The sequence below is a fragment of the Mizuhopecten yessoensis genome, unplaced genomic scaffold (assembly GCF_002113885.1).
Source record: "Mizuhopecten yessoensis strain PY_sf001 unplaced genomic scaffold, ASM211388v2 scaffold7069, whole genome shotgun sequence".
Lineage (NCBI taxonomy): Eukaryota > Metazoa > Mollusca > Bivalvia > Pectinida > Pectinidae > Mizuhopecten > Mizuhopecten yessoensis.
Genome location: NW_018406865.1, coordinates 198,145 through 210,754, shown reverse-complemented (window position 1 = coordinate 210,754; position 12,610 = coordinate 198,145). Strand labels below are relative to the sequence as shown.

Here is a 12,610-nt window from a genome sequence, read left to right as displayed (position 1 = left end):
AGTTATTTTAAACAAATGACCTTGACCAACTTTCTAGTTCATATAAAGTAATATATGTAAATTTTCTTCTCAATAGACAAAGGGCACAAAAAGATGATATTTGGCCAGTGGCTTGATCGGATTAAATACTACCAAATGTGTTCTGTTGAATGACATTGTTACACTTTAAAGGTCACTTGGGTCAAATGAGTGTAAATAACCCTTAAGAGGTTATTTTGAAAAGCAAAACTCAGATGTAAATTTATTCTATCTGAAGCATTTCAGTATATTGAACTGTTTAAAGTAACAGTCTGAAATAAGATTAGATGAGCAATGCAGGCCCATTGTGTTACTTTTCTATTTTAAGAATGTGAGACTGGTTACTACGCTGATTTTTGTGACAGAGAATGTTCCACTGGATGTACAGACAGCATGTGTGACCGGATCAATGGCCAATGTGGAGGTGCGTAACATATTCATCACGACTGTTGTCACTTGCGAACTGGCATATATATGTAGCGGTCATCTTGCAACATGTTTGTAGCAATAATATGTTTCGGATTATAGGAAGCATTTTCTTAAGGGTTTAGTAAGATTTAGCATATTCAAAGTCAAAAGATGGGTTATATTGCCTTGCTTCTAAGTTTTTTGCGGACACATCCGGTCGCCGACCAAGATTATTGGTTACAGAACCATTCAATAAATGGAAAGACGCCACTATCGATTTGAAAAAGCATGCGCAGACTGGTTATCACGCTGACTCGATGGTTAGATTGAACGGGTTCGAGAAATCGTGTGTCAATCAGTCGCTCAGAATCGATGTCAATCTGAAATCGAATAATGCAGCAATCATCGGTAAGAACCGCGATATAATCAGATCTATGCTTGAGTGTTTAGAGTTCTGTAGTAGGCGTGGAATGGCGCTTAGGGGACATCGGGATGATGATGCAGGCCNCGCAACGCATCATTATTGTGCTAGTCCCAATCTAAGTTTAGTGCTGTGTAAAAGTTGTAAGGTTACAGAAATCCATCTCATGCTAGATTCTCTCAAACACTCACACTCGACACATTCGCGACAATGTATGAGGCATTGGTAGCGTGTTTAGAAGCCATAAGCTCCAATGAGGGACGTTCGTGGGACCGAAAGGCTATTACGGACGCTCGTGGCCTTCTGTCAATGATAACAGATAGTACATTTATTATGTGCTTCCATACAGTACACAACTTCTTTGGTTATGTACGTGAAGTAAGTTCTAAGCTTCAAGGCTCATCTTTGGACATTGTTGAAGGTTATAAAGTGATCGGAGCTGTGAAACAGATCATCGAAGAAACCCGTAAAAATGAACAAGAGTTTGACTTAGTTTACAGTAAAGCGTCTGGCATGGCAGTAAAGGCCGGACTTGATGAGCTAAAAATGCCCCGTCGTTGTGCTTGACAGACACANCTCGTGGCCTTCTGTCCAAGATAACAGATAGTACATTTATTATGTGCTTCCATACAGTACACAACTTCTTTGGTTAATTACGTGGAGTAAGTTCTAAGCTTCAAGGCTCATCTTTGGACATTGTTGAAGGTTATAAAGTGATCGGAGCTGTGAAACAGATCATCGAAGAAACCTGTAAAAATGAACAAGAGTTGGACTTAGTTTACAGTAAAGCGTCTGGCATGGCAGTAAAGGCCGGACTTGATGAGCTAAAAATGCCCCGTCGTTGTGCTTGACAGACACAACGTAATAATGTTCCCCCTACATCAGATAAAGAACACTTTAAACGGGCAATCTTTTTACCTTATCTTGATGAGCTAATTCAGCAACTTGATATGCGTTTTGGTCAAGCGGCTGTCTCTGTTGTTCGTGCCCTGTCAGTTTTGCCTTCCCGAGTTCACCTTATCTCCCAAGATATGGAGAATGATATTTATGATTATTACAATGCTGATATGCCTTCGCCCGAAACATTCAGGCAAGAGTAGAGAATCTGGAAGTCGTTTTGGGATAACCAACCGGACAAACCAGAGTCAATTACATCAACCTTAACTGATGTAAGGGCATGCTCGATTTTATTTCCAAACATCATGATAGTTCTCTTCTTACTTGCTTTGACGAGCGTCACGTCAACCTCCATCGAAAGAGCTAACTTATCACTTAAGTTGATCAAAAATAATTTGAGAAGCACCATGAAGGAGGATCGTCTTATTGCTCTGCTTCTTCTTTATGTTCACAGAGACATTAAACTCGATTATGATAAAATAATTGACGATTACGCCACGAGAAATCCGCGTAAAATGGTTCTAATGAATCCACACTAGTCTAACCATTCATTGAAAATGAGAGTCCGTCAGTATTTCTGTGTTCATTTTATGTTTTGCGTTAAGGTACATTTTTACTAGTAACATGTATATTTGGTATAGCATTTTTACTTCCCATCTGGATAGCCTTTGGTAGTATCATATTGTTTCAATATCCATTAGTGAGTAACTAAGTGACATTGACCTACATTTTGCCATGAAGTTCAAGCACCATATTTATCTATGTACCATATACCACCTATCGGAACTAGACAGTGACATGATTGCTTTAATTTAGTACTGTATTACAATGACGTCAATTTTTCATATTCAACATGTACATGTATTCCACATTTAAGCCTACAATATTTAGAACGGAAGAACTTTATACTTCAGTGTTTGTTTGTCTTGTATCATGTGTGTCATTCAACGAAACCAGAACTTAATCTAAAATAGAGAGATATTTATCAGTCTGGCTACTTCATAATTTGATGCTAAATTGTTGAAATCAAGGAGCTTCTGAGCTTCCCCATTGACCCTCTACCAGGGCAACCGTAATTACGCCTCCCGTGCATAAAATCCTCCTGGCCTTGGACTATTGAAATGTTAAGTAACGCTTTATACCCTAGAATTTGGAATTTCTCGTTATTGGTCTACTGCTGTTAAGATCCATTCAATCATTTTAATATACCATAGACAATTAATGGAGAGAATTCGGCATAAAAATGTCAAACCCTGACACTTTAACTATAAAATATACATGCTCCAAGTCAGGAACCGTTACATTAGTGCATTTCACAATTATTTTATGTTTTTTAGCAAAAAAAAGGTCCAAAGAATTTTTCGCCTCGATCCGCTCGGCGAAAGATTTGATTCTACGCCCCCTCTTTCAAATATCCTAGAAACGCCCCTGACACTTGTTGCAAAGCATTAAGTGAAAGTGTGTATATATAGCGAAGCGCGAATTGAGAGTATAAATAAAAAGGTAGCGTAAAATGAGATAGTATATGGTTTTGAAGGATTTAGTGAAGTTATACATGCTTCAATCAAAGCGTTTAGTGAGAGTATATATATACGGGAATTGTTTAGTTTGAAATAGAGAGGTCATATACATATAAAGTTGTTTCTCCATCAATTTGGCATTCGGTGAATAAGTTATCCCAACACTGGATGTAGTGCGCTCGGGTGAGATAAAATTGTTAGGCTTGGAGGTCAGTCAAGGGTACCGGAAACATTTATATTATATATGTCTTTTTGCTTGAGTAAATTCCATTTTTCTTCACCACATTATCACATATAATTAAATAATGGGATCAATGTGTGGCTATGTGAATCGGTCATATTCAGTTATTAAATAATGTCAATCTTCACTTCAAGATAATTGTTGTGTCCATTTTATATTTTATTAACAATTTGAAGTCCTTTGAAATGTAATACATTTTTAATTAATACCCTAACAGACAGATTCAACATTGATGCAGTTGTGACAGGTTGCACATTAGGAGTGTTCGTTCTGGTATTGCTCATCTTGTACGTTGCACTTGTCAAACGTCTCTCAAGAATTCAAAGCGCAACTAAGCCAGCTACAAAGTAGAAGGAAATATCTAGCGTAGCTACCATACCAGCCAACGAAGGTAGTAAGCTTCAATATTTATACAGTAAAAGTGGACATACTCGTGGCGTGGATATGCTTGCGTTTTCCGCTGAGTGAATAAGCGCGAAAATATACACACGCGAATATATATTCAAAGATATTTTTTAATTATAGATGTTTAAAAATATCTATTTCAGAATTATAATTGCTAAGTTTTACATCACAAGCAGTTTCCTGAGTCACAGCGCAAACATTTGAACACGCAAGAATTTCCACTTTTACAGTACTTTAAAATTATGTTTCTCCGAACATTTTAATATTTCATCATAAACTAAATTTGTTAAATTACAAGATGGCGACTTATTATTATAAATATTATTCTCAGAACGATTGGTAATGCTGTTACCACTTATATGACGCGTAGGTCATATATCAATCAAACTATGAATAGAGAGAGGGTGACGTTGTTTTAATTTGAAATGTTAAGGAAACATGAAGGAAAATATGTACGTTAAGAACCAAATGTAAACAAAACTTTCTTTCAAATCATTATTTAAACATATTATTATTTTGACAATTACGTAACCACTAAAAAACAATATTTTCTTTAAAATTTAACAGTTTTTTTTACTATATCTTAACATTAAATATTCAATCAAAATCTCTTGCAAATTCCAGAATCTCCATACTATGAATAGGCGCATCACGGCTAATCCAGTTGATGAACGATACGAAACATTGGACAAAAAGAAGAGAGGACTAAATAAATACCAGATACTTGAACATTTGCGGGTATTAGACAGACGTATGCATGGTTTCCCGGATGCATACTTAAAGGCACACCAAATGTATACGGCGATTCAGTATTACCTAAATATGTCTCGTATCTAAGTTCTATTTAGTTGCCAAATGTTTTGTTTTTGATACCTAATGATATAAATAAAATATTATCTACACTGAAATATAACATAGCTTGAAGTGAAGAGGCTATATTTATTTGAGGCACAAGACGGGATACTTTGTAGACTTGAGCGAAATCGAGTATTTTTCAAACTAAAAGAAGCAAGCAAAAAACCAATTACCTATAACTGAGCAAGATCTGGTTATCCAAGTCTCGGGCCAACTTATGATTATGTTACAGAATCTTAGGTCTTGACTCCGATATCATATAATTTAGAGAAATATAATAAACGCTCTGAGATATCTTCATCAATTGAGACATGTATAATAAACACTCCCAGATATCTTTATCAATTTAACGATATATAATAAACGCTTTCTATCAATTTAAGAAAGTTCTTATTAAAAATGGAGATATCTTATATAATCCGTATCATGTGGGAAAAAATATCTCTATTTTTGTTTTTTTCAATAAATATGTTATTTTTGGTTTTTTGTTTAAAGCTAGGCTGTCTGTATTTTACTTAAAAATGTATTCGATACTTTTGCAATCTATTGTTGAGTATTAAATGTTGATTGTTTGTTGTGTATACTTGATACTGTCCCGTAGAAGAGGGATCATAATCCATTTACAATTTCGTCACATAGTTGTACAGATAAAAACATGCAAAATGCTTACTTAGTAACTGCTTGACTAAAGAGACGAGTCGGTTTTGAAACTGTCTATATGATGCAGGCTAATTCATTTTTGGGCATACCGTATTTATTACTGATTTTAGAGGTACAAGTGGTATATTAATCTTGAAATATAGATCTACATTTAAAGGAGAAGGGTATCTTTGAATCCCTTATAAACAAACAGTTTGTAAACCTGGCTAAAATAGATTCCATCTACAAGGTTATGGCTTAGCTCGGGGACTGATAGTCCACGAGCAGGGTCAACAAGATTTTTACACAAAACAATCGCTAGATACAGCATAATTAAAATAAGTAGATTATCTAGGTTACCTTTCTCGTTATAGTCGTTTGGTCAATTACACAGACAAAAAATATCATTCCATTATATTATGTAGAATAGATACAATAAACATATGTTTGTATATATTGTGGAATATGTAGCGCGGAATTCGAAAATATTGAAAAGCAATAAACCCGGGCAGCAAGCGGCCTTCGTTAATTATTTTTTCACAATATTTTCGCATCCCCTTTTTGTACTCTATAATAACACAGGCACATTCATGTATGTTGGGTATTTCTTAATATCTTACTTCGTGTAGGATATAGATACGTCAATAGTTTTGTAAAATCTTTCCCTAAGCAATTGCTGATAAAACATGCAGCCACCCGGAGCAAATGATTGTATAATTTACCAATCACAAAACCTTGTGATTTTTGAGAATTTTAAAAGGCCTTTTAACTTTGAATCATCATTAAAATTTGTTTCAAACCTGCAATTTATTTATCAAATTTGAATATTTGCAATACTGATGCACTGTTTTGAACTGGTTATCAAAACTTTTCAACCGTCTTACAGCTATAAATTTCATAGCTATGAATTAATTTTAATTTTTTTTTTTTTTAAATCCCATAAATTTTAAAACTGCACAAAAATATGACATGTTACATGAAGACGTAATGGACTATCACAATAGACAGCCATGTGGTGACTAACAAATATCAGGAGGTTGAGTGTTCCTTTGATAACAAATAAAAAAACTGAGGTTTATAATGGAATATGTTTGATGGTATTCATACATAATATCACGAAAGTATATACAGTTGAGATTTGTGAGATAACACCTGGGAAAGAGCATTTCTATAATGTGACCTGTAAGAGTTGTTACAATTGAAGATGTATTAAAATTCATCTAAAACCACCTGTACATTATAAAATGTGCAAATTCCATTTTCATATGGCATGTGTAATTACCTTCTAGTTTTAATATCGGATAGTTAAATGAACCTGTTCTATAACAGGTTAGTGCAGTTTTATTCCTTTCGACAATCTATATAGATATTGTCCAAGTTGTGTTTAAATTGAAACAAGCACGAATTAATACATTTTGGGATAATCATTAATTCATTTCTCCACCACTATAACAAGTTAATTGTACTATGTAATTTCGGTTTAAATCTTCCATAATGTATATTCTGTAGAGTTTTATTTGTTTCATTTAAATTGTTTAACAGCAAAAATAATTTCTTCATCGTCAGTAGGACCGTACATAATATCATTTACGTCGACATTGCATGAGTTTAACAATTTAGCGGCAGACACTTCATAATCAATCACAGTATTATACATTTTGACGTTTAGTTCTATACAATATTCAAACAATGTAACTGTTACCCAAAGTTGATTTTACATGTGGTATTTTAATTGAGGATTATATCATATTCTTTTTGGGATTTTTGATCAAGGACTCTTGTTTTTTTAGTATCGCACTCGAATGCGCTACATATCCTTTAGCTATTACAAGGGTTCTGTACCAATGGTCCTGCAGTACTTATTACGAATTAATATCTGATCATTAGTATCAAATGTCAAAGTATCTTCTCAACTAGATCACTATGTTGCCGATTGTTTTAAAAATTTGTCGTTCCCTATGAGATGCAATATGAATGAAATAATCCAGTCATACGTGTTCTGTAAATATCAACAATTAACTATGATAGCAACAATGCTTTCTTTTGAATAGTGGTACAGCTCATAATATTCACACTTAACTCATTAATAATTTAGAAATTAACCAGTAATCAGTAACTCATATAAAGATCTATATATGCCCTGCTTTGTTTCCACTATAGGATTTCCAATAGGTTTGCCTCTAAGATCACCGAGGGACGAAGTAACCTTTTAGTACAGTATATATTAAATTCGGAATACTGTAAATACTCCAAAAGTTTAAAGATGCGAGTAAATGTGCGTTTCGTTCATCCTTCTATATAAACAATAAACATTCCCTGTTTTATATTTACATATAAAAAAAAATGATACATATGTTATTTGAGTAAGTGTTAACAGATTGTTATAGAAAAAAATGTCCGGTATCATGATAGTATCATTAACGAAACATCATGTTAATTTTCTGTTGCCTTCTCTGAAAAAAGTTCGAGTCAGAACTCTTAAATAACCTAACTTAATTCATGAATAACTAGTATATAGTTGAACAAGGTCTTGGCTCTAATTTTGAATAAGAGAACATCAGTAAATCAAGGGTTCTTAATGACAAACTTGTACCGATATTTGGTTTTTTTTCAATGATGATTTGTAAACCAATTCGGATATTTTTCACAAAATCACAAAAAACAAGAGTTAAACAACCCTTAATTATGATGCGCAAACATCGCTTGTATATAAATAATAGAACAGTTTAAATTTATATCTTACAGGTTCTTACACATGGAAACAAAGGGCTTTAATAAATTTGGCTTGACAATTTTAAGTCTTTTGATATTTGCGAAACATGACTGAAAAGGAAAGGATTTGGATTCAATCGTTACAATCACCGAGTAAAATTATCTAATTTGCCACTTTATAACACTACCAATGGCAGTTCCGTATTATGAGACAATAACACAGGCGTAGTTAATCCACGGAACCGACTAACTACCGGATAGTAATTCACCTCCGCACTAGCAAGTGGATAAGCAAAAAACCTCACTATGATTCAATGATATTCACCTTTTTATGTAAGATTATTATAAAATGTGAATTGAATATATTGATTGATTAAATTATGGAAATTTTATCGATGTTATGACCCGATACTGTCATAACAGGGACAGGGACTACACTCTACCTGTAACCTACATGTATCTGATGCAGTGTATACGTTCTCTATCGTTAGGCGAAACGTCTCGCGTCAATTGATATGAAAACTATACAATTGTGCACATCGTTGTACAGGTAAATAATACAAATCGCTCACTCAGTCATAGCTTGACAAAGGGACCAGTCGGTCTTGAAACGTTGCGACACGTTTAACACGTACATGGTTTATGTAAAAAGGAAAACTTTGATATCACATATTTCCAAACTGATGAAGTGAGAAAATGATTCGAAACAAATACAACATTATACGATGAGCTATGATAATTAGGCTGACCAGTTTATAGTCAGGAGGAGACAGAAGAAATGATCATAACAAGTACGAAGTAAGAAATAAGTCTGTTGCTGGTTAGTTTGTTTCTATATAATTTTGCTGTTATGATTATCAACGTACACCATCATGTTGCATGATGGTCCTACAATAACGGACTATATTTGTTACATTATGTCTATACGTAGACTTGCAAAAGCTCCAGAATACGGGACAAACGATCAGAATAGACTTCACAAGTTCCAATTATTTGGGGAAAAAACACGATTGAAATATAAGGATTGAATCTTGCTTTGGTTGATATCATGGGGTGATGAATTGAACTGGTATTGAAACAAATTCAACAAGAACTGCTTCACAGTTCATTAAATTTGTTTCAAGACCAACTCAATTTATCACGCCATAAAATCGACCAAAGCAAGTTTCAATCATTAATTGAAGCAACACAAGAAATTGTTCAAACAACCAAAAACGATAAATCAGTAAAATATTATCAGCTCACGGTTGCTAATGTAGTGACAAGTCATGTACTGCCCTAGAAATCCTACTTCTACCCATTCTGCCTTGTGTAAGTAGCTCCACAGAGGTTCGGTACAAATGTCTGAAATACACATACATATGTATCATGTTATAACTGATATGGGTCACAGCACACATAAACAAACATATAGATGTATGTTTATGTGTCCTGTGACCCATATCAGTATAGCATAGGGATATAAATGTATGTTTCTGTGTGCTGTGATCCGTATCAGTATAGCATGTGCATTTCAGACATTTGTAACGAACCCCTGTGGTAGATCCATGTGGTCCCGTCTTATATGAAATACAGTCGAACAGACAAATGCCATATTAAATGTTTCGTCCGTTCAAGCCATGTCTGGTTCCCTGTCTAATTCGACATTTAGTTATTACTGCAGCTTCACATTCCAGAAGATGTGGAATCTCGAAATTTAGCGGCTCTCCACTTCAAGCTAGTAAAAAGATGGCTGCCGTAGATCGCAGCTGAGCTTGTGCACCGCGTCTAGACATAATCTCATGAATTCACCAATAAAAGTTAAATATGACATTTAAAATATGGTATTGTGTTTTGTTTCTACATAGTTTTGCTGTATTGAATTATCAACGTACACGATCATGTTGCATGATGGTCCTTCAATGACGGCTGTCTTTTTTTTACATTACCTCTACGCGTAGACTTACACAAGGTCCAATTATTGAAAAAACACGATTGAAATATAAGGATTGAATCTTGCTTTGGTCGATTTCATGGGGTGATGAATTGAGTTGGAATTGAAACAAATTCAACATGAACTGCATCGCAGTACATTATATTTGTTTCAAGACCAACTCAATTCATTAACCCATGAAATCGACCAAAGCAAGATTCAATCCTTAAATGAATTTGTTTCTGTATTGTTTCATATGCTATTTATGTTTGAAATGAAGACAAATTAAGTGAATATGAGGAAATTCCTTGACATTAAAACCTTCATGTATCTTGAGATTTCGTTCCGAAATTTCGAGCACGTTTGTTGAAAGATCGCGTTACTATCAAGATAAACGAAATTTACTGTTTTTCTTCGTGGTCTTAAAGTTCCTTTGCAGTATAACAAAACCGCCAGAAACAATTAGTTGTTACAGACAATTAGACAAAAAACGTCATTAAATCTTCAAAGAATTGCTGCGAATATAGAACGTCTCGTGATTATGTGTTGTAAAAAGTTGTATTCGTATATGTTGTTCATCTAATGAAAGTAGAATATTTTAAATAGGGATATGGTATTGGTTCTGATATATTTCCAGTTCATTGAACACATATACCGACCCTAATTATTTACTTAACATTACTATAATACCCAAGCGAAGCGTGACTATCGCCACGGTAAAAACAAAATCCTATACAAACAGCATGTATCATTGAAAATTGATTCTTTTGATTTTTGAACAGTTTATGGTCATGTATTTGATATATTAGGATGAATAAAACGTTCATGGTCCTGCCTCCATATTTAAGTATTTTTCAACATAATCTTAAAATAGTTCTGCATCATTTAACCGATTCTTTAATTAATATTCTATTTCGAAACTGATGCGCATATATGTCATCATTTTAATACCAAACAAAGATGAAAGCAATACATACACAGGTGATAGCATCTTGAACACTGGTAATATACATAGTTTGCCAAAAATTACATAAACTGCATCACATAGCTGTCCCGTCCTTCTAGGATTCATCGGTGATGATATGTGCCAACAAGTTGTGTTTACCATAATTGACAGTTGACCTTTAGTCACCATGACCTTTTATACCGTGCATTGAACACCTTAAATGCATGATACAGGTACAGATCAGATTTCATCAAAATCTCTGCAATGGTTAAAAAGTAATGACCCGGACAAAACTTTACTAGTAATTTTCCATTTGTTTGACGTTCGACCTAGAACAAAAAGTCACGATGACATAAACATAATCACCACACATCTTCATAAGGTGATGTTGGTATAGTTCACTTTTTACCTCAGTATCTTCTCTTAACAATTGGAAATGTATTTCCTGGATTATTATCGCTTGGAATTTTACACCTGTTCGGCATTGCGACGGAGGCCAAGATCACAGTGACCTAATTATTACAATGAACCTCACACCTTCAGTCGATGATCCTGGTATACTTCAAGCTCCACTAAGGCATATTTACGATTTGAAAAATACGGCCCAGACAAAATTGTATCGGAGCAGAATGAATAAGGAAGAACAGGTACTTAATCTATCCTCATTCAAAGTAGTCGTGAACATGTCTTTTATGCTAACCATACCAGAATACATTTCAGGTACAAGGTATGGGGCAACCTCAGAACTGATAGTCCTTCAGGACAGCAAACTGGCTTTTGAAGTAAAATGGCATATATTAAGTCGATACAGAAAAACAAAAGGTTAACCTTTATTGCACCATATCACAGTTTCGAACATTCAGCTAAAAGGATGTTCATTAAAAGACCATGATAATTGTATTGTAAGAATAATATATGATGATACTAATGATGATGATGATGATGATGATGATGATGCTGCTGCTGCTGATGATGATATGATGATGATGATGATGATGATGATGATGATGATGATGATGATGATGATATATAGAAATAGCCTAAATAAGTTTTGCTCAAATTGTCATGAATGGCATTAAAGCTAAATAAGCACAAAATAAAAACAAAACACGTGCACATCAACCTTTATTTTATTGCAATTTTGAAACAAATTCCCTTGTATTTATATAAACTTGTTATAAAGTTTTGATATTTGATATAATAAGGATGAGGTAAATTTCTAAAGGTATACATGTTATCATGTAGACATTCGTGTAATACCATGACAAACTATTATCTCAAGTGCTATATTGTAAAAACATAATATCACTATTTGTGCTTTAGCATCTTTTACAGTAAAATATCATTTCAATTCCACTTTGCTTATCGCCTAGATTTGTCAGAGTCCCATTTTCTCTTTTACTTTAGGCTCCCTGACAGGCGCTCCTTAATTTATAGCCATTTTTTTTAACGTCGAAATTTCAATGAACTTGTGTTATATATATAAATTTTCAAGCAAAGTATCGGGAAAGCCTTAGACTTCTCTTCTTTATAACTTGTACCATTATTATGCACATTCTAAAAACAACCGTGTAGTGTTTTGCAGGTATAAGGATGGGATATCTTTCAGGTATTACAGTTATGTTCGTTTTAAACT

General features: G+C 34.0%; 1 long non-coding RNA gene across 1 annotated transcript in view; it reads left to right on the top strand.

Annotated features, from left to right (window-relative positions):
• Positions 1-5,920, top strand: part of LOC110453041 — a 7,885-nt gene extending 1,965 nt beyond the window's left edge. Inside the window, exons 2-4 of the long non-coding RNA XR_002463247.1 lie at positions 347-442; positions 3,723-3,896; positions 4,535-5,920. This is a non-coding gene — a long non-coding RNA (uncharacterized LOC110453041). The remainder of the gene's footprint in view (positions 1-346; positions 443-3,722; positions 3,897-4,534) is intronic.
• The last annotated feature ends 6,690 nt before the right edge of the window (positions 5,921-12,610 follow it).